General features: G+C 29.2%; 1 protein-coding gene across 10 annotated transcripts in view; it reads left to right on the top strand.

The window, feature by feature from the left end:
• The window catches only part of LOC111684889, a 254,020-nt gene that overhangs the window by 30,540 nt on the left and 202,263 nt on the right, over positions 1-21,217 (top strand). Inside the window, exons 2-3 of one of the 10 annotated variants that reach the window (XR_006940938.1) lie at positions 9,255-9,390; positions 9,443-9,561. The exons of 8 other annotated variants lie outside the window; for them this stretch is intronic. The gene's annotated coding sequence lies outside the window, so the exon portion shown is untranslated. Of the gene's footprint in view, positions 1-2,434; positions 2,709-9,254; positions 9,391-9,442; positions 9,562-21,217 lie in introns of those variants that run through there. One more of the 10 variants, XM_046951136.1, reaches the window with a different exon arrangement.

Below are 21,217 nucleotides of genomic sequence, written 5' to 3' on the forward strand. Positions count from 1 at the left end.
GCACCCATTTTGGTACACGCGGACTTTAATAAACCCTTCATAGTCCAATGTGACGCTAGTACTTTTGGTATTGGAGCTGTTCTAGCTCAACTGGACGATAATGGCATCGAAAGGCCAATTGCATTCATGTCCCAAAAATTGAACAAGGCCCAGAGGAATTATTCCATAACGGAACTGGAGTGTTTGGCTGTCATTTTGGCAATAAAAAAGTTTAGGGCATACATTGAGGGTCATGAATTTAGGGTGATCACCGACCATGCCAGTCTCAAATGGCTCATGAGACAAAAAGATTTATCTGGTCGATTGGCAAGATGGTCCCTGAAATTACAAGGTTTCGACTTTACCATAGAACATCGAAAAGGTAAAGATAATGTTGTTCCAGATGCTTTGTCGCGTGCCTTTGATGATGATGAGACGGTTGCCGAAATCGATTTACAGATACTACCCTCTATTGATCTGAATTCACCAGCCTTTAACTCACCTGATTATACAACATTGCGTGACGAATTCTCTAAATCAGATTTACCTGATTATCGTGTAGTTGACAAATTTATATACAAGAGGACAAATTTTACCTCAGGAAACCTCGACGAATCTGATAATTGGAAACTATATGTTCCTCGAGAGTTATGTAAAGACGTTATTTTCTCAGCTCATGATGTTCCAAATGCAGCTCATGGTGGTATTGCCAAAACTATACATCGAGTTCGACAATATTTCTACTGGCCTAAATTAGTCGCCGATGTCAAAGATTATGTTTTAAATTGTTCTTCGTGCAAGACATCGAAAGCTCCAACAACTTCACTTAAACCACCTATGGGTCAAATGGTGGAGACTGTAAGACCTATACAACGGTTATATATTGACATAATTGGACCTTTTCCACGTACTAAAAATGGAAATATAGGAATCTTAATAATATTAGATCATTTTACAAAATTTACCAATTGTCCAATTGTCGAATATCTTCGGAACGAAATATTTTGTTGTTATGGTGTTCCTGAAGTGATAATTTCAGACAACGAACTTTTATTCGGACAGACAATGATAACGCATGGACAGGACTACAAAATTTTACGGAACTTGAAACTTTTAGAGGAAACGAACACTGAAATGGAAAGACAGGACAACTTTACATTACTACGTGACTCTATTCGGACAAAGATTAAGGAGGCTTATGACAGAAACGTCAAATCATACAACCTGAGATCTCGAAAACGCGAATTTAATATCGGTCAAACAGTCATTCGCCGAAATTTCGTCCAAAGTTCTTTAGCTGATAATTTTAATGCTAAATTGGCACCTATAGGTGTTAAAGCAATCGTACGGAAAAGAATTGGCAATGTAAACTATGAACTTGAGGATGTACACGGTGGTTATACGGCTGTTTATCATATTAAGGACATATGGGTATGATTTTTTTTTTTAATTCCAGAATACCTTGTCACCTTTTTCAGATAAAATTCTGCAGCTTGCTTTGCTTTTCATCTGTTTTGTGAGGCTGACAATTTTCGCTAAAATTTTTAGTGATTTTCTTTCATTTATTTGGTATAGAATTATTAGTTTTACAAATTTTTAGTTTGAGTGTAGAGTAGTTTTTTTTTATTTTTATTTTATTTTTATTTAGTAGGCTTTAATTTCATAGAAATTTAATTGTCTAAATTTTGTTAAATTTTCAAAAAACAAATAAAAATATTTCAATTGTTTGGGTGATACGGTGAATTTTTTTTTTTAAATTTGACCATAATTCGATTTTGTACCAACTTATAGAAAAATCCATATTCTGATTTGTGAAAAGTATTAATTAAACTATAAAGAATTGATTGAACTTAATTTCGTGGGTTGGTTGTTACCTTGTGAATTATATATTCGTGGGAGAGTCTTTGTCTTTCGAACCTATATGGTTCGATTATACCAGCTTTGCATATAAAGAGCGCAACATATTCTTTTGTTTTGGATCATCTAGCCGATTGATAATAAAGTGTTCATCTTGAAATCTGACCTGATGAGGATTTCTTTTACAATCTCTCAAGGCATTTGGTCATATATATACCTATTAGTAAACTGATTATTATGGATAGTTCCAATTTTTTACTCAACTACAACATTATTACAAACTAATTACGATTGAATATTTATTTACAAGTCTTCATCAAGCTCAATTTTCGTGGTGTTAAATATTATTCAGAATTAGAAATAGGGTGACCGGATTTAATTATAATCGGTTATTTTTTTTTTTTTGGTGATTATACTTAATTCTAAATAATTAAACTAATCTTTAATATTCAATATTTAATTTGTATTTTCTTCTTTAATTAATTTTTTTAACTTCGGTTTTGAATAATTTTTTTTATATATAAATTTTTAAACTTTTTATAAAGTAAATGTAACTTTCTGTTAATTTTTGTCATTATATCTTACGGTCACCTTAATTAATGTTTATATAAATTAATGTAAATCCTAAAAATATGCTACACTAAAATTACACTTTAAACACTTAGTCAATTCCAACACCTAATCACAATTCATTACCTATAATGTGGATTGTATCTTAAATAGTTAATAAACACTTCATTTTTTATACAATCCATACATAATTATCTAAATAATACTATCCCAACTCATATAAACTATAATAATTGTGAGTGTTATAATAAACCGTCACCTGTCATCCGGCGCCTGCTGACATCGATGGATAATAAACAAATGTAAGTTGGATTTTGATTTTATTGTTTCATTATCAGTCATTTTAAATCCACTCTCAATTTTAAATACACACATACATACTTATAAAGTAATATGAACAAAATTATCATTATATTAATTTTTCATTTTGCAACCAGAGTTGCCATTGTACATTAATTTGTATGTCATTAATATTTAATTTAATATATTAAATGTTCATATTATTTTTATTACAAAATCCCTAAATTTGATAATTTAATATTATAATATTTTGAATACAAAGTCACCTTATATCATGATATTTTCTTAAATAATTTCTTTTGAATAGAATTTCAATATAAAATTTCCATTTGCCTAAATTAAGGTGACCACCTTTGATTTTTTAAATACATATATGTATGTAATAAAATTTAATTAAACTAATTCATTTAACTTTAACTTTACTTAATTATTATCATAATTTAATTTTAATAAATATTACAATATATAATTATAATATTCAATATGAAATCATAAATTTTGTTTATTATCATGAAAAGTTAAGTCAAGGGTATGGGTTAGGTTGATTTAGTTAATTTTTTTTGTTTATTTTTATTGGGCTGACAATCAACTCTAATATTTGTCAGCATGGAGGGAGGGCTTTGGAAGAGTGTAGCAAATACCATCAACAGCTACACTAATACCTTTACCGCATCTTCTTCATCTCTTGTCTTTGTGGATCATTTATTTAAGTAGCTACCTAAAGTAAAGTCTATGTAATTGATTCATTTTTAGTATTTTTTTTTTTTTTTGATATGAGAACACACCTCACCCCCCCACCGACGAGCACGGCCGTAATATTAGGTAGCATCGTTCTCATAAACAAACCACCTTATGACAGAATCGTTACACATTACAGTATTTTAGATCCCTATTCTATATAAATTATTCTTTGTTAAAAACGTGAAAATGTTCTGTATTTGTTCAGTGTTTTGTTATTTTTGCAGTTTTACATAAAAAAGCATAGAATTCCTATATTAGCGAATTTTTTATAATAAAAAATAGAAATTTAAATGTTGAAGCACAAAATCTAAAGCAGGAAATCATCAGCAAAAAGGGCCCCAAATTACGCGTAAATTTCATCGATTTTAAATTTTCCAAATAAAATTTCCAACATTTTTTAACAAATAAAAAAAAAATTAGAAATATTTTAAGCCAAAGCTTCTATCATATAGTAACATATAGGCGAAAGGGATTGTCAAAGACGTAACTGGTGAGAATGTATTAGTAGAATTACAAAAATAAACATAGTTATTCAAAAGGTACTAAATAATAAATATATTTTTGGTACGTTATTGTGTTATTAATGGGATTTCATATACTAGTGAATGATAACACCGTGCGACAGCAATTATTGGACTTGAACGGGACCATATACGTATAAACCCTGAAATCATATAAAGTAGAACTGAGTTTCATAACCACCATTAAAAAAAGATGGGGGTATATTGATTTTGTCATTCCGTATGTAACACATCGAAATATTGTGCACAGACCTCATAAAGTATATATATTCTGGGACCTCGTAAGATTCTAAGACGATCTAGACGAATCAAAAATGTTTGGTATTGAAAATAGGCAAAATCGGTCAACGATTTCTCATAGCCCCATACAAATGTACCCCCCAGACGTCAGTTTTTTGGCGTCTGAAATAAAATTCTGAATTACGGCGGACAAAGTAAAATAATTGGTCCTAACCCCCATATAAGGTCCCCTTTAGAAAATGACTAAAAAGCTGATTACTGGCTTAAAAATGCGAATATAGCAATGAAATTCGATACACCTAAGTTTCTTGCTAGCCACCAAATTTTATGTGGATCGGTCCATAATTGACCTTATCCCCCATATTAGGTCCCCTTCATAAAATTACTTTAACGCTGATTACTGGCTTAAAAATACGACTATAGCGGTGAAATTTAACAGATGTAAGTTTTATACTAGCCAAAGCCTCTCTACCAATTTTATGTGGATCGGTCCATAATTGACCCTACCCCTCATATAAGGATCCCTTCAGAAAACGACTTCAACGCTCGAAGAAATTTGACATAAATAAGTATCTTAGGAGCCAAAATCTTTCCACCAAATTTTATGTGGATCGGTTCGTAATTGACCCAATTGACCCAATATAAGGTCCCCTCCATAAAATTACTTTAACGGTCATTATTGGCTTAAAAATACGAGTACAGCGATACAATTTTACAGATGTAAATTTTATACAAGCCAAAATCTCTCTACCAAATTGTATGTGGATCGGTCTATAATTCATCCTACCCCCAAATAAGGTCCTCTTCAGAAAATTACTTTAAAGCCCATTACTGACTTAAAAATACGAGTATAGCAATGAAATTCGACTCAAGAAAGTTCCTTGCGAGCCAAAATTTCTTAATCAAATTTTTGTAGATCGGGCCTTAATTGAACCCCCACATATAAGGTCACCATCAGAAAGATACTTTAACGCTCATTACTGACTTAAAAATGCGAGTACAGCGATGAAATTCGACACTAATGAGTTCTATAGGAACCGAAATCTCTCAGCCAATTTTTAAGAGGATCAGTCCATAATTAGCCCACCGAAAACGTTCATTACTGGTTGAAAATTATTCATAAATATAATTTGTATAAATAAAAATCTTTCTACGAGATTTAAGAATGATCGGTTCATAGTTAGTCTTACTTCGCATATAAAGGAACCTTAAGAAAATTACTTTAATTGGCTAATAATATGAATACCCCAATGTTATTCGACATAAACTAATTTTAAGCTAAAATCTCTCTACTATATTTTATGAGGATCGGCCCATAATTAACCCTAACACTGTATAAGGTCCCTTTAAGAAAATGACTTTAATGTTCATTACTGGCTTTAAAATATAAGTAGAACTAAAAAATTTTAAATAATAAATCTTCATCGTCAATAGTTGAACCCCATTAAGAGAACTATTTCAAATATTAACCTAATGTTCACATTTGTGTCGATATATAATAATAAAATATTCAAAATATCAAAGTTTATTTATATGGCAGTGAATTGATGATGGTGGGTAAATAAGAATCGGCATAGCAGAATATAACACTCTTACTTGTTATTTTTTCATTTTGTGATCTTTTGCCCTTTTGAAATAGAAATTTATTAAAATTTATTTAAATAGTTCTGCTGATTAGTTTTCCTTTATATGGATATCAAAAAGTAGATAATTTTTTTATTTTTTTTTAGGAAGAAAAGTTGTAAAAAATGTCCTTTGAAAAATGTATCCTTTAATATCCTTGAGAATTTCAAATAATTTTTTTCAACAACAAATTTTTAAAACCATGCATGGTTTCATATTTTAGTATAATTCCAACAAAAAAATTTAATTTATATAATAAAAAAATATTTAAGCTATACTGAATACTAAATAAAGATATAAAAGAAAAAAGAAATATAAAAATATATTATGGAGAAAAATGAATACGTTTACTCTGCCGCTTGTATGGAGTACGTGAATCTCGACATATCGACCAATAGTATTTAGCGAGCATGCGAATGCTCATTCCGCATCAACCAAATTACTGTGTACACATATTTATTGGGAACTGCTTAGATCGTAGTAGCCCCTTGTAACAATAATTACACACAACTTCTGGTATATATAATGTCTTCGGAACCATGTTTATTAAAAAATATTGGTCATACTTATCCACAAAAGCCTTTGTTACACTTTTTCCTTTATTAAAAGGTACAAATAAAATACAAACATCACAAAATTTGTTTTTATTAGGACATTCCATATTACTTTTTAAAAATGACCACTTATTAAAAATTATAAGAATTTTGAAGTGTCAATTTAAAACTATTAGATGCTTAATGTTATAAAATTATTTTACTTATTAAATACAATGTATCCAGATAAATTAAAGCGAATTAACTTTTAATAGACTCAACCCTTTTTTAAAATTAGTAGGAAAATTGTCCTGGACATGAAAGAAAAAATGTTTAAAGGATTTTCCTTGAAACTTTTTGTCCTGAAAAATTACAAAAATATTGTTTCCATTTCAAGTGACCGTCTTTTTATACCCTTCACCTTCGTGAGAAGGGTATATATAAGTTTGTCATTCCGTTTGTAATTTCTACAATATAATTTTCCGACCCTATAAAGTATATATATTCTGGATCCTTATAGATAGCGGATTCGATTAAGCCTTGTCCGTCTGTCTGTTGAAATCAATTTTTAGAGGACCCCAGATATCGGCGAGATCCGAATCTTCAATAATTCTGTTAGACATGCTTTCGAAAAGATCGCTATTTAAAATCAGTAAGATCGGTCGGTAAATAACGGAGATATGAGCAAAAATCCGAGACAACCTCTGAAAATTTCATCAAAAAATGTCATATATTTTTCATGATTTGTTAAAAAAGCAACAACAACACTGTATATTAGAAAAAGATGTACACGTGTGTGTAGATGTATTTGATTTTATTCAGCTGTGTATTTTTTTTTGTATGTTTGGATGCTGTTGGCGTCATTGCGTTGTTTATTTTGTTTTTCTGTGTTTTTCGGTATGTATGTTTAGACGTTGGTTTAGATGCCTTGTGTATTCTGTTTTTTATTTTGTTTAGCGTTGTTGTTGTTCATTTTGTTTTGCTTTTGGTGTAATAATAATGTAGTCGGGAAAAAATTTATAAAACTAATATGTTTAAAATACACTATGGTGAAGGGTATATAAAATTCGACACAGCCGAATATAGCACTCTTACTTGTTTTATTTGACAAACATTAATTAATAAAAATATGTATATAAATATTTACATTTTTAAAATTTTGATAACGCAGATTTACTATATACGATCTCCAGTTTCATGTGTATGTGGACTTGTTCAAGTCCAAAAAGTACTATCAAAAGTATTTTTTGAATGAACTTAATAATATGTTTTTTTCTGTTTAGGCCTAATAAAGCTATAAGAACGAAATTTAAGCATGTGTTAAAGTATGTGCATGGTTTCAACATACAATATTTTTTTATAAAAATATATTGGAAATTTTCAAGGATATAAAAGGATACATTATTCAAAGGACATTTTTTACAACTTTTTGTCCTGAAAAGTAATAAAAATAAATTTTATCTATTTTTAGAAAATGTTCTCTATTTAAAAAAAAATTAAAAAATTCATACCATTTAGGAACTTATTATTAAATATTAATAACTTTCGTCAATGAAAGCAGTTCATAATATTTATGCTGAAACTTTTTCTGTTAACAATCAATATAACAAAGTTTAAAACTTTATTGACAATTTAAATTTTGACGGTTAAAAATAACTAGATTTGGAAAATGGTGGTTAATGTATTTTATTTTCTCCTGTTGTGTATTTTGTTAAAAAAAATATGGTCACCGTACGTAAAAAGCAAAATTATATTTATTTAGTTTAAAAAATGTGAATATAGACCGAAATCTCGAATATAATATCAAATATTATGAAATAGTTTCCAGAATCAGAAAGAGGATGTCCAAATTATATACAATCCATACCTAACTTAAATTTTTTAAATGGTCGGTGGGTGAAAACAATAATATACTGACGATTTGTATCTTCAGTAAAATCGTCAGTATATTATTGTTATAGAAATTCTAGAAAGATGGGAACAAAGTGATTAAAGATAGTATGGAAAGAATAGAATACAGGGAAAGAATTTATAATAAAATGGAATAGAGAGTTAGTTCCTTGAACTTATACACCAGGAAATATTATTTTTTCGTAATTCCTGCTAAAGTTTTTTGTGTTAACTCATCTTAAATAAATTCACATTTTTAAATTGTAAATATTTCTTATTTAAAATTCATTACTTTTACTATTCTTAATTAAATTAAAAAAACATTTCCATATTTTAAAATTTACACAACAAAATTTTTCGCGAAGCCTGTTTTAAACAAATTATTAAAGTCAACTAACTAAACCTTAGAATAAAATGTCTTTCGCTTTCGTTTACGGAAAGTACGTTGGTGACGAATAACCCAATAAATAAAAATTAGGGTCAACCATGTGGTTACACATTGGTATAAATTACTGTCTTTTAGATAAAACTTTGTATTCTACAAAAGTGCAAAATACAATTATATATGATTCTATTTGCTTGTAAATATTTCCGACTAATTATTAGAAATGAATCAATTTTTAAAGCAAACTTTTCTATATTTCCTTTTACTTTACATACATATAAATTTCAATTTAAAAAGTCATTAAAATCAAATTAAAATTGCTACTACTAAAATAGTACTTTTAATAATCAACTTTTTGTTATACAATTTGATTTGTTCTTTGAGTACGGCAACACTACTTACCCTTAAATAACCTAACCATTTTTAACAGGATATAATAAAAATTGCGCATGCTTAAAAATATATTCGATTACCTGTTTCATTTATGTAGATGAACTAATTTAATTTTCAAATTGCGTTTTAAAAGAAATGCTTAAATGTATTTTTATAGACTTCTTGACTAAAATTATAAAATTCAAAGATTTTTAAATAGGACAATTGTGTTTTTGATTAAAGAATAAAGTAGTAAACGTTTTGTGCCATGGGGTGTTTAAGTAGCAAAGACCGTTTAACAAAAGAAGATATGGAATTTTTAAAATCTCATACTCGCTATGATGAAGCCACTATAAAGGAGTGGTATAAAGGATTTAAGGTAAATATTTAAATTTGTGTTATAATATAATAAAAAAAACATATTTACACAGCAAGACTGCCCCAACGGAAGATTAACACCAGCAAAATTTGTTGATATGTATAAAATGTTTTTCCCATCTGGAAATGCGGAGGAATTTTGTGACCACGTATTTCGTACATTCGATATGGATAAAGCACCCGGTCAACATAAAACTGGTCTATGGATTGGATAAGAGTATCAGTGTGCACGTTATTGAAGGCGCCTTCGATGTCAATGCATACCGCCAGTGTATATAGTTTGCTATCAAAGGATGCACCTATGTAGTGGACAACTTCGTTTAAAGCGGTTTCCACCGATCGTCCCTTTACATAAGCATGCTGCTTAAATTTTAGGTCTTTGTCGGGTATACTGCTTTTAACCATACTATCGACAATCCGTTCCAAGGTTTCAAGTAGGAAGGACGTAAGACTTATCGGTCGATAAGACTTAGGTGTCGCATAGCTAGGTTTCCCTGGTTTAGGTATAAATATTACCCTTGCATCCTGCCATTTAATGGGGGTATATGTGAATTGCAAGCATGCAGTGAATATCAGAGACAGATGTACGGAGACCAGTTCCGCCTCCATCTGTAAGAGTGCCGGGAAAATGCCATCCGGCCCTGCAGCTTTATAGGGAGCGAAGCTCTTGATTGCCCCTTTAACCATATCAGGTGTAATTACAATTTTCGTGTTTGCCTCCTCTTCCTCCAATATCGGTTCGTCTATGTTATTCGATATACCTGGTGGGAAATGAGAGTCTATTAGGAGTTTCATTGTCTCCTCCATATCCTCCAGCCTCTTGCCCGTGTCATCGACCATAGATTCCGGTTGGACATGAGTTTTGGATAGGAATTTTTTTATCTTCGATACGTCATTTACGCTGTCTACCTGTTCACAGAAAAGTTTCCAGGAGTCTCGTTTGGCTTTACGAACAACTTTTTTATATTCACCAAGTTTACTACGATACTCATCCCAGTATACTGCGGTCTTTTTACGCCGTGCCCGGTTAAATAGTTTGCGAAGAGTCTTACCAAGGTTCCGGATCTCCCCGGTTACCCAGGGTTTCTCCTGGCAGATCTCCGCTCTCGCAGAGGGCAGCTGTCCTCGAACGATTCAACCAAGGCACTTGTGAGCATTTCTACTTTGGCGTCTATGTCCTCTTTATTTCGACATTGAACAGTGTCCTGACATAAACGGTTCTTTAGTAAGGAACCGAACATTGTCCAATTAGTTTTAGACTTATTCCGAAAATTTATCGGCTTTGGTGGCGGCCGTAGTATTTTATATTTTATTCCCCTCGTTCAAAAGCATTCTGTTTAATTTTTTGGCAATAGATTATAATGGGTCCTATTAATTTTCGAAATTATATACAGTGTCTCTCATAAGTATTCGAAAAAACTATGAAAGAAAAGGAAAATTTAATAATATATTTTGTGTGCAAAAAAATAAATTACTTCCTTATATTGTCTAGACAGTCCTTAGGTTTGATATCACGCTTTTTAAAACTTGAAAAATTTATATTTACTTAAATTAAGTTAGTTTTATTTTAAAAAAGTCTATAAAATTGCCTCACAAAAGTATTTTTCCTCTATTTCATATTTGAATATATTGAACACAAATTTTAGAATCGAATGGTTTTTATGTTTTAAATTGTTTTAAGGGGTTACTATCAACCGAAATGATATATTTTTGGACCATTTGGTCCACAATTTTTGGGGAAGTATCTATAAATAGTAGTTTTTGTTACAATAATCTGTATTTAAACGATCCAAGATATATTATTGATATCATTATTCAGTCGTTAATTCAATACAAGGGTCAAAATTTTTCGTAGAAAGTTTTCTTGTATATATTCTTTTAGACATCAACTCCAAAACATGCCTCGAAAAACACCATTCAATATGGTATCATTATTTTTTTATATACTAATGACGTCCAGGCTGCATGCCACTATATCATTATGGTCTAACTCAAAAATATCGATATCTGTTTAAATATTGATTACTATAATCAAAATAAACCCAAAATTTTGGACTTACAGTGTTATTGTAATAGGCAACATAAGCGTGAATATTACGAATAGTAAAAAATGAAATCTATTGTATAGGATGACGTTTTGTTAAGGCATGTTTTGGAATTGTACACCAATATAATGTATTGAAAATTTAAAACATATTAGTGCTAATATGTACATGAACATATGCTAGCCAACTTTGTCAGAAAATATCGACCACAGTGGTACGAAAAGGGACTTAAGATCCATACAATTCAATTAGAAACAGAAAAACGACACCAAAAATATATCATGGAACTTTTAAGTACAGATCCTTATAACAAAAAATATTATTTTTATATATATCAAGGGGTGTATTAAATCCTAATATTAAAGTTTGGTTTAATTTCTGAAAAAAAGGAAAAAAATGCAAATATGGTCAAAAATCGCCATTTTAATGATTTTTATTACATGAAAATATGGTACAAATGCTTTAAAATTGTGGAAAAAATATATAATTTCGGTTGATAGTAACCCCTTAACATAATTTTAAGCAAAAAACACTCGATTATAATTTTTGTGTTTCATATAATATGGTCATATATAAAATACAGGAAAAATTCGAATACTTTTGTGAGGCAATTTTATGGACTTTTTTTTAAAAAAGTGATATTATACTTAAGACTTTCTAGACAATATAACAAATTTAATTATTCGTTTCACACACATTATTAAATTATGTTTCTTTTCAAAGTACAACCAAATTCGAATACATATGTGAGACACTGTATGTGCAGTATTGTTCGAAACCTAAGCAACTTTTTTTGACATTGTATACAAAGTATTTAAATTGTTTTATTCAAAATTATATAATTGATAATAATAATATTATGTGTCTACATTATAATAACAATAACAAAAGTTTATTTCCATTTCGCTGTGAGTTTCAAGAAAATAATAACTGAATTAACTCCATAAATAGCTGTTCAAAAAGTACCCGTTGAAATTTTATGATTTGTATCTTAAATAAAAGGTATTTTGGTCTACTTTCCAATGCTATTTGTATTATTAATTATTAAATTCGACTCTTACGAATAGCTTTAAAATAACACGTGAAACAAAAAACTGATTTCTACGGATAAAAATAATCCCGATAAGAAATATAGAGCGATGTTCAAATCAAACTATTACAAATTCAAATGGAATTCAAACCGCTAATTTTCGTTAAATGATTAGAGGTACAGGACGATAAATTAAAGTAATTTCAATTATGTTGGAACTGGACAAAATATTACAATATTTATCTGCTAAAAATTACTGAATATATATCCAGGTAACTATGAGAACACATTTTAAATGTTAACAGATCAAAAAAAGTACTATTCTTGAAAATAAAGATGTAATAACAGTGTAAGATTTAAAACTCAATAAGTTTATCCAGTTGAAAACAAGGACATTGCCATTTGAGCAGACAGGACAAAAATTAGTTTATTTTTTAGATCTTATATAAGAAGTCCTCCAAACTAAAAAAAATATTCAAATAGACCGCAAAATATAGCTGTTTTAGTAATACGGTATTTTGACGCTTTCCGTTCTATGATATAGTACCCATTACACATATCTATCATGGATTCTTCGGAATATATTAACATCTGATGATATTCTACCGATTTCGGTCATGAAATAATACAAACATAACACCCGATTAAAATCTGATAATATTCTACCGATTTCGATCATGAAATAATACAAAGGCCCACATATCACCCACAAAAACTGGATTCTGGGCAATATAGCCACTGTAATTGAGTGGCCTGCCAAAAAGTTCCAATGAAATGTCAATCGAATCGAAGAGAGAAATAAAACCAACAATTATGATTTTTTGAGTAATTGAGTGGCCTGCCAAAAAGTTCTAATGAAATGTCAATCGAATCGAAGAGAGAAATAAAACCAACAATTATGATTTTTTGAGTACTGTGGACCAGGCATGGTTGTCCATTCCTCAAGGAAGTTGTCAGTATTTGGTGAATTTAATGAAAGGGGTTCCTCATGAAGCTAGGGCAACGCAACAATAAGCTAATAATAATCCTTAAAGTTAATTTTAGACAAAACCTTTTAAATTATGAACTCTTTAAACCATTATCTAATTATATTTAACATTCGAACACAAGTGGTGCTATTATTTTGACATGCTGTTTTTTTATATTTTTTTTTAAGAAAACCTTATTATTTCAATAAACATAAACCAATACACAAACACCACTTATTAATAATATACATTTTTTAATAATTTCAAATTTGCTACATATATACATATATATTGAAGCTACTTTCTTTGTATGGAAAGCAAAATCGTGTTTTTGTTACCCGTCTCATGTTTAATTTTACCTTGATTAGTTTTATGATTCCCAAAATATTTTAAGTCCAGCGATGACTTATTCATGTATTAATCCTAAATAACCCTCTGCTCATAATTGTATATTCCAAAATATTTAAAATTGTTAGGTTTTTCACTAATAAAAAAATGTGTGCACAATTTTGTAAACTTTGCCTGCCCACCACTTGACTTGGCTTCAAAAAAAAAAAAAAAATACCAAATGTTGTATATTTGTTTAAGGGTTCTTCAGACGATCGCACTTTACGTACGACAAGTCTAACGAAAAAGTAAAATGAAATTCCATCCTTATACCAAAAAATAGAATAAAAGTCGTATGATTTATATTTTTTGTGTTTACACGATTGGTATAAAACAATTAAAAAGTCAGATGGAAACAGCTGTTTGACTTTTTATACGTGTTTACATAAAAATACATCCCTGATCTAATGAGAACGGCTTGCTTTTTGAATCATTTCAAAAAATGTGATCGTGTAAACCTGGCTTTAAGAAATACTGTAATATAAAAAAAGGATCTTCGTGGCTCTACATACGAAAGGTTTAAAATTGTTAAGCCTTTACAAAATTTTTTAAATCCAATTAAAATTTATTACTTTACCATTAATTCATAAGCTCATGAATTCCTTGGGACTTTAAAAATGTTAGATTTTTTAAAAAATAGTTTTAATCGTTTTTTTTTTTCATTCGTTTTGTAGGGGATTAATGACAATATTTTAAATAAAAATGTACACACATTAGGGGGTCTATTGTTTATAGTAATTTTATTTAGTATTTTACAAATACAATTTTATATTATACCCTTCACCTTCGTGAGAAGGGTATATATAAGTTTGTCATTCCGTTTGTAATTTCTATAATATAATTTTCCGACCCTATAAAGTATATATATTCTGGATCCTTATAGATAGCGGAGTCGATTAAGCCATGTCCGTCTGTCTGTCCGTCTGTCTGTCCGTCTGTCTGTTAAAATCAGTTTTTGGAGGACCCCAGATATCGGCGAGATCCGAATCTTCAATAATTCTATTAGACATGCTTTCGAGAAGATCGCTATTTAAAATCAGCAAAATCGGTCGGTAAATAACGGAGATATGAGCAAAAATCCGATACAACCTCTGAAAATTTCATCAAAAAATTGTTATAAAAGCAACAACACTGTATATAGAAAAAGATGTACACGTGTGTAGATGTATTTGGTTTTATTCAGCTGTGTATTTTTTGTATGTTTGGATTCCAAAATACACAGCAAAAAAATATGATTTGCATTTTTTGTTAAAATAAAATAATTTTCCCTTTTGTTTTGCAAATATATTTTTTAATGAATAGAAAAAAGTATTTAAAACGTTTTCAATTATATGAGAGTAGATTGTGAGTTATTGTACAATAATTTTTACGCGAATAATGTAAGTTTGAAATTTAAAACTACCACAAATTTTTTCCAAGTGCTTTTTAAAACAATTTTTTTTTTACGGTAAACAAAAACAAAATCTACCTCTCGTCAATGTTTACCAGCAATGAATACGAAAGTGTTGTTGTTTTACTCTTGCTTGTATACTGTTAAGAACAACAACAAGAACGTATTGCTAATGTTAAGCGCATATAAGTGTATAGAAAACACACTGTCTATAGCTAACCGCATTTACAAAAACAAAAGAGCATAGGGCTTGGGCACCCTTGGTTTGGATGGTATTGGCGTCATTGCATTGTTATTTTTTTTTTGTTTTTGTGTTTTTTGTTATGTAAATTAATTTTATATTTTTTTCGTTAAAATAAAACCACTTTTAATTGTATTAAAAAATTAATGAAAGTTTTATTTCATTCACAATTTCAATTCTTAACAATAAACTCACAGTATTTTACAAATAAAATAGTTTTAAAATGTTAGAATAAAAAAAACTAAAAAAATGTCCTTTTAAATTTTAATCCTTTAATATCCTTATTTTTTATAGTCAGTTTTTTTAGAAAAAATATATGTTATATTTACAAATATGTTTTTCAAAGGTAACTTGATCAAAAAAAAAAAAAAATCAAATAATACTTTGGTTGAAAAATGTAATGAAAAACGTGTGTTAAGAATTTTTCGATCTCACTCCTTATAACCTTTCTTGTTCGCTTTTGCGAAACCAAATATAAGAACTGATATCTTATTTACGAACTAGTATTTTATTGCAGTAAATGCAATAAAATACTTAAATACTATGATTAATCAGAGTCCCTTATGTTAAAAGTACAATATTCAGAGTATCCTAAGCAAACCTCAACGGACTATGTTTTTTGATCATAAACTTATGGCCATATACTATGTATGTATGTTTATTTGTATATTTCACCGTACAACAAATTGAGAAAAATTGTTGCACACATGAGCAAGACCATATACGTTGGAAACTTCATACTTGATATAGTTAAACTACATTTTAAATAGGTATCGATTGAAAGAGGAGAATAACAGTTTTTTTACAAATAAAATAGTTTTAAAATGTTAGAATAAAAAAATGTCCTTTTAAATTTTAATCCTTTAATATCCTTATTTTCTATAGTCAGTTTATTTTATAAAAAAATATATGTTATATTTACAAATATGGTGTTGCAGACTCCCAAATTTCATGCCTTTATCTTTATTAGTTCTTTGTAAAAAATTAAAAGTTAAGTTATATTCAAATTAAAAAATGTTTTGTTGAGAATATTTTGTTTAATGAAATTTATTATTTATACCAATTACCTACCCCCATTATCTCAATGTCTGTTAATTTTTTATTCTAACGTTAAATTGACAGTTTTCAGACAAAATATCTATCAATTAAACATAACCGGTGGTTGAGATAACAGGCTTTAAAATATCCGATAAAATTGCAAGATATCCTTAATCGATTTTTATCCTTTCATATTCTTCAAAATTTCCAATTTTTTAACCTTTTATCATAGAGATAAAAAACTCGGTTCCACAATATCAAATTTCTAATTTTTCTACATAATATTTTAATATAAAAAAACTTTGAAATTTTCAGAGGGGAAAATTTTGTTAATTAATTTATTGAGATATTTAAAAAATATTATAAAAATTAAACAAATGGACCTATAAAGACCAAATTTCAGACTTTTGTGCTCCATTCTAATGTTTTTATTATGAACATTTTTTTACATCTTTTTTTCTTAAAAAATAAAACAAAATACGAGATAAAAATATTGTTATAATAGGGTGGCTAAAAATATTTTATAAAAATTTTTAAAAAATTGTATGTACCTCAAATTTTAAGGTCCTTTAAAAAGGAAAAACGATCAGAAAATGAAAAACTGAGTACGCAGTTATACCATATAAATTATGTGCTTTCGTATGTATGTATATGGTTTGGTTCGTGTGTGAAAAATGGTGTTGGACGGTGTTGTACATAAATATTATGTATCAAACTGATTGTCAGAAATAATTCAATAATCATTAAATAAGGCTTTCAAGCATTAACTTTTCAAAAAGAGACAACAGGCTAATGGGACGGTACGATGTGATCACTCATTGTGGTAGAAGTTTTATCTATTCCAAGTGATTTTCCTGCCTTTAGACCAGAGAAGATCAATATTGCCATTACATTAGCACGCGTGATAGGGCAATAAAATTCTGCTGACGCTAAGTTTATACACTACAGGTTTAATTCTTCTTCTTTTTAAAATGAGCAATATCAGTTGGTTTGCTCTCAACCTAAAAAACAAAATCAAATCAGTTGCTGATCAGCACTTGTCGAAGCAAGGTCTGTGCGCGGCGTTTTTAAAATACACACAGAAATACAAGAACAAAATTTTGAGAAAGCCGAATTAATGTAGGAGAACATGAGAGAACAGTTGATAGTTTTTTATATATAGACTTTGATATACGCTGGCTGTCAAAATGGTATGTACAATGCTTTAAATTCCCCAGAATAAAGCTGGCGAAGATTTTTGCTATGCCAAAAGCTGCGAATATTTCACTGCATTTTTGGATTGTGTCAGTGGTCATATTTAAGACAATGTGTAATTCGGGCCACTTGTTGTAAGCATCGATTAAAACAAACAGATATTTTCCTAAAACAGGCAAAGTCTAAATGGTTTTCCAGGGAACAATTTATTTGGGATCGGGTCTAAATTCCCCTTAGACATTTAACAGCATAGATTATATCATTGATTTATTAATGCAAACTTAAGGAATCATTAATAAAAACTTATAAATTATTAGCTTATAAATTATTAATAAAATTATGCCATACAAATTATATATAAAGTGAATCAACTAAGTTTTTTGCCTACTTTTTTTTAAGAAAATTTTCTTTTTTGTTCATAAATAAAATACGAAAAAACAGGTAAAAAGTAAATATATGTTTTCAATTAAAAATAAAGATTCTTTTTTTTTTTTTTTTTGAATTGAATTGTATAATCTTCCTTTATTTACATCGTTACTTACTAAATATTTACAAATGAGATCTTATCTTTATATAGATATTACAACAAATAATGAATTGACTAGTGATATTTACAATATTTTTTTTTTAACTTTATAATCTTTTCTAAGGTAAAATGGGTAAAACCTTTATATGATTTTAAATGAATTCAAATATGAAGAAAAATTATATAGGTTTAAAGTGGTGCTATTAGTTGTAATAGCACCGTATAAACATATCATTTTCGATTTGGTGATTTGCATTTAACTTTGTATAATTTCTACACATTCTCTTATCATGGGATAAGAAGAACTTTCAATTTTTTCATAAAACTTGTTTTTAATTCTTTTTATATAATCAATAATTCTTTCGTAACCGGTTTCTTCGTGGATAAGGTGTGTTGGGTATCTCCAGTGTTTGTTATATATCATTTTGAGACATTTGTTTTGAATAACTTGCAAACGATTCAAGTGACAGTTAGCTGCAGTACTCCATACAGGGCATGCATATGTTAATATGGGTCTTATAACACTTTTAAATAGAAGATTCTTATTTTTCATGTTCAGACATGAACATTTATTTAGCAATGGCCATAGGGCTCTAAAAGCTTTAGTTGCTTTTTTGCAGATTTCATTGATATGCCGTTTGAATATAAGTTTTTTGTCCAACGTAACCCCCAAATATTTTACATCGTTTTGTATATTTATAGCATTATTTCCTATTAACAAGGGACGCCGGGCCAATCTTTTAGGGGATTTGTTGAATGGGAAAATTATAGCCTGAGTCTTAATTGGATTTATTTTGATTTTCCATTTGTTAAAATATTTGTTGCAACTTACAAGTCCTTTTTCCATTTTCTTTAAGAGAGCACCGGTACTCTTGCTTGAAGTAATTAAAGCGGTATCATCTGCGTAATATGCAGTTTGCATGTACTTCGGAACTTTAAAGTCGGATGTATATATTGAATATAGGAGTGGTGACAAAACAGATCCTTGTGGCAGCCCAGTGGAAATATGTTTGTCAGATGAGGTCGCATTTTTAATTGAAACTTTGAAAATTCTATCGTCCATAAAATCAGCAATAGGTTAGGTTCGGGATATTAGTAAGTAAAAATTTATATAAAAGGCCGTTATGCCAAACAGTATCAAACGCCTTTTCTATATCTAGCAGGATAAGGCCCGTTGATTTTTTGCTGTTCTTATTAGCAATTATTTTATTTTTTATCCTTTTTATTTGGTGAGTAGTGCTATGATCTTTATTGAACCCAAATTGTTCTTTAGCAACAATGCAATTTGAATTTACAAATTCACTTAGGCGATGATGTAAATTTTTTTCCAATATTTTACCTAGATTGCTTAGCAAGCTAATAGGTCTGTAGCTGTTAGGGCTGTTTTTAGGTTTATTTGGTTTGTTTATAGCTATAACCTTAGCATTTTTAAATTTTTTTGGGAAATAATTAAGTTTAATGCAACTGTTGAAGAGAATGACTAACAATTTCAACGCTTTAATTGGCAGGTTCTTTAAAAGTATATTAGTGATATTGTCAAACTCAGGTGATTTGGAGGCTTTTAAAGATGACACAACACTTGTTATTTCTCCAAGATTTGTAAAAATGGCGGAATCAGAAGATGGGTCCTCCTTCCTAAAATCATTAACTCTTGCGTTAATGAATTTATCCATTGAATGTTTGTAGCTTGAGGTAAGATTATTTGCTTGGACAAATGTATTTGCTAAAATTTCAGCTTTCTCCTTATTATCTTTTATTTTGGTATTTCCATAGTTGATATATGGAATTTGGTGTTTACCTTTTTCTCGCAGACTTCTGCTAATTCTCCAAAAAGTCGTATCTCCTGGTTTTAAATTAGATAGTAATTGACACCATTTATTATTGCGTTCTGCTTTGATGTTTTTATCTATCATTTTAGTAAGAAGGTTTGCATATTGATTGTAAAATTGTTTCTCAACTGCATTTGAAGTTCTTTGACTTTTTCTTTTGTAACTTCTTCTTAGTTTTATATATTTACAGATATTCTTAGGCAATTCAAAATAGTTTCGTTGAGTAACTTTGGGAGTTGATGCATTTCTTGCTTCTAAAATAATGTTGGTTAATTTGTTAATTTCATTATCAATTGTTTGCTTTGAATTGTATTCATCTATATTGAATACTATATGATTGTCAACAAAATTCTTAAAAATGTTCCAGTTCGTTAATCTATGATCATAGTAACTGATATCAGCAATTGATGCCTTCGATCGTTTTATGGTGCAAATAATGGGATGATGATCTGAAGGAATTTCGTAACCCAACGTTCTTACTTCTATATTTAGTGCTGAATTACTAACTACCATATCGACCGTAGAGGGTTGCCTATTACGTTGATGTGGGTATAATGTAGGACTATTTGGGTAGTATACGAAAAAGTTACAAGTTTGTTGTATGTTGTTGAGTATGACACCTGCTGTGTTACTTGTAGCACAATTCCAGGCGGAATGTTTAGCATTTAGGTCTCCTAAAACTATGTATTCTTTGGCTGAAGGTGTAAGTTTATGAATATCATTAGAGAAATTATTGTTATAACGAGGCGAGTATGCAGAAGTTATTACAATCGGTCTATTATTTATTGTTATTTCTATAGATATATTTTCAATAGATCTAGTGTTAAATGTGAAGCAGTTTTTATGTTTTATAGATTTATGAACCAGTAAAGCGACGCCTCCTCCTCTTCCATCTGACCTGTCGTTTCTGTAGAAAAAGTAATTTTTTAAAAAGGGTTTGATGCCTTCTGTTAAAAATGTTTCGTTTAATGAAGCAATTTTTATATTTTCTCTTTCGAGCAATATTTCTAGCTGTTTTAATTTTGAAAAGTATGAAATTCCATTAACATTCAAATGAAGCATTTTAAATTCGTTTGAATTAGTGTAAGCCGTGAGCATACTTTACCATAGACATAACAATTTTAATTTGTTGCACTTTTGATGTACATCTTTGTAAATCTTCCATAGCAGTTGTAAAGAT

The sequence above is a fragment of the Lucilia cuprina genome, chromosome 5 (assembly GCF_022045245.1).
Source record: "Lucilia cuprina isolate Lc7/37 chromosome 5, ASM2204524v1, whole genome shotgun sequence".
NCBI lineage: Eukaryota > Metazoa > Arthropoda > Insecta > Diptera > Calliphoridae > Lucilia > Lucilia cuprina.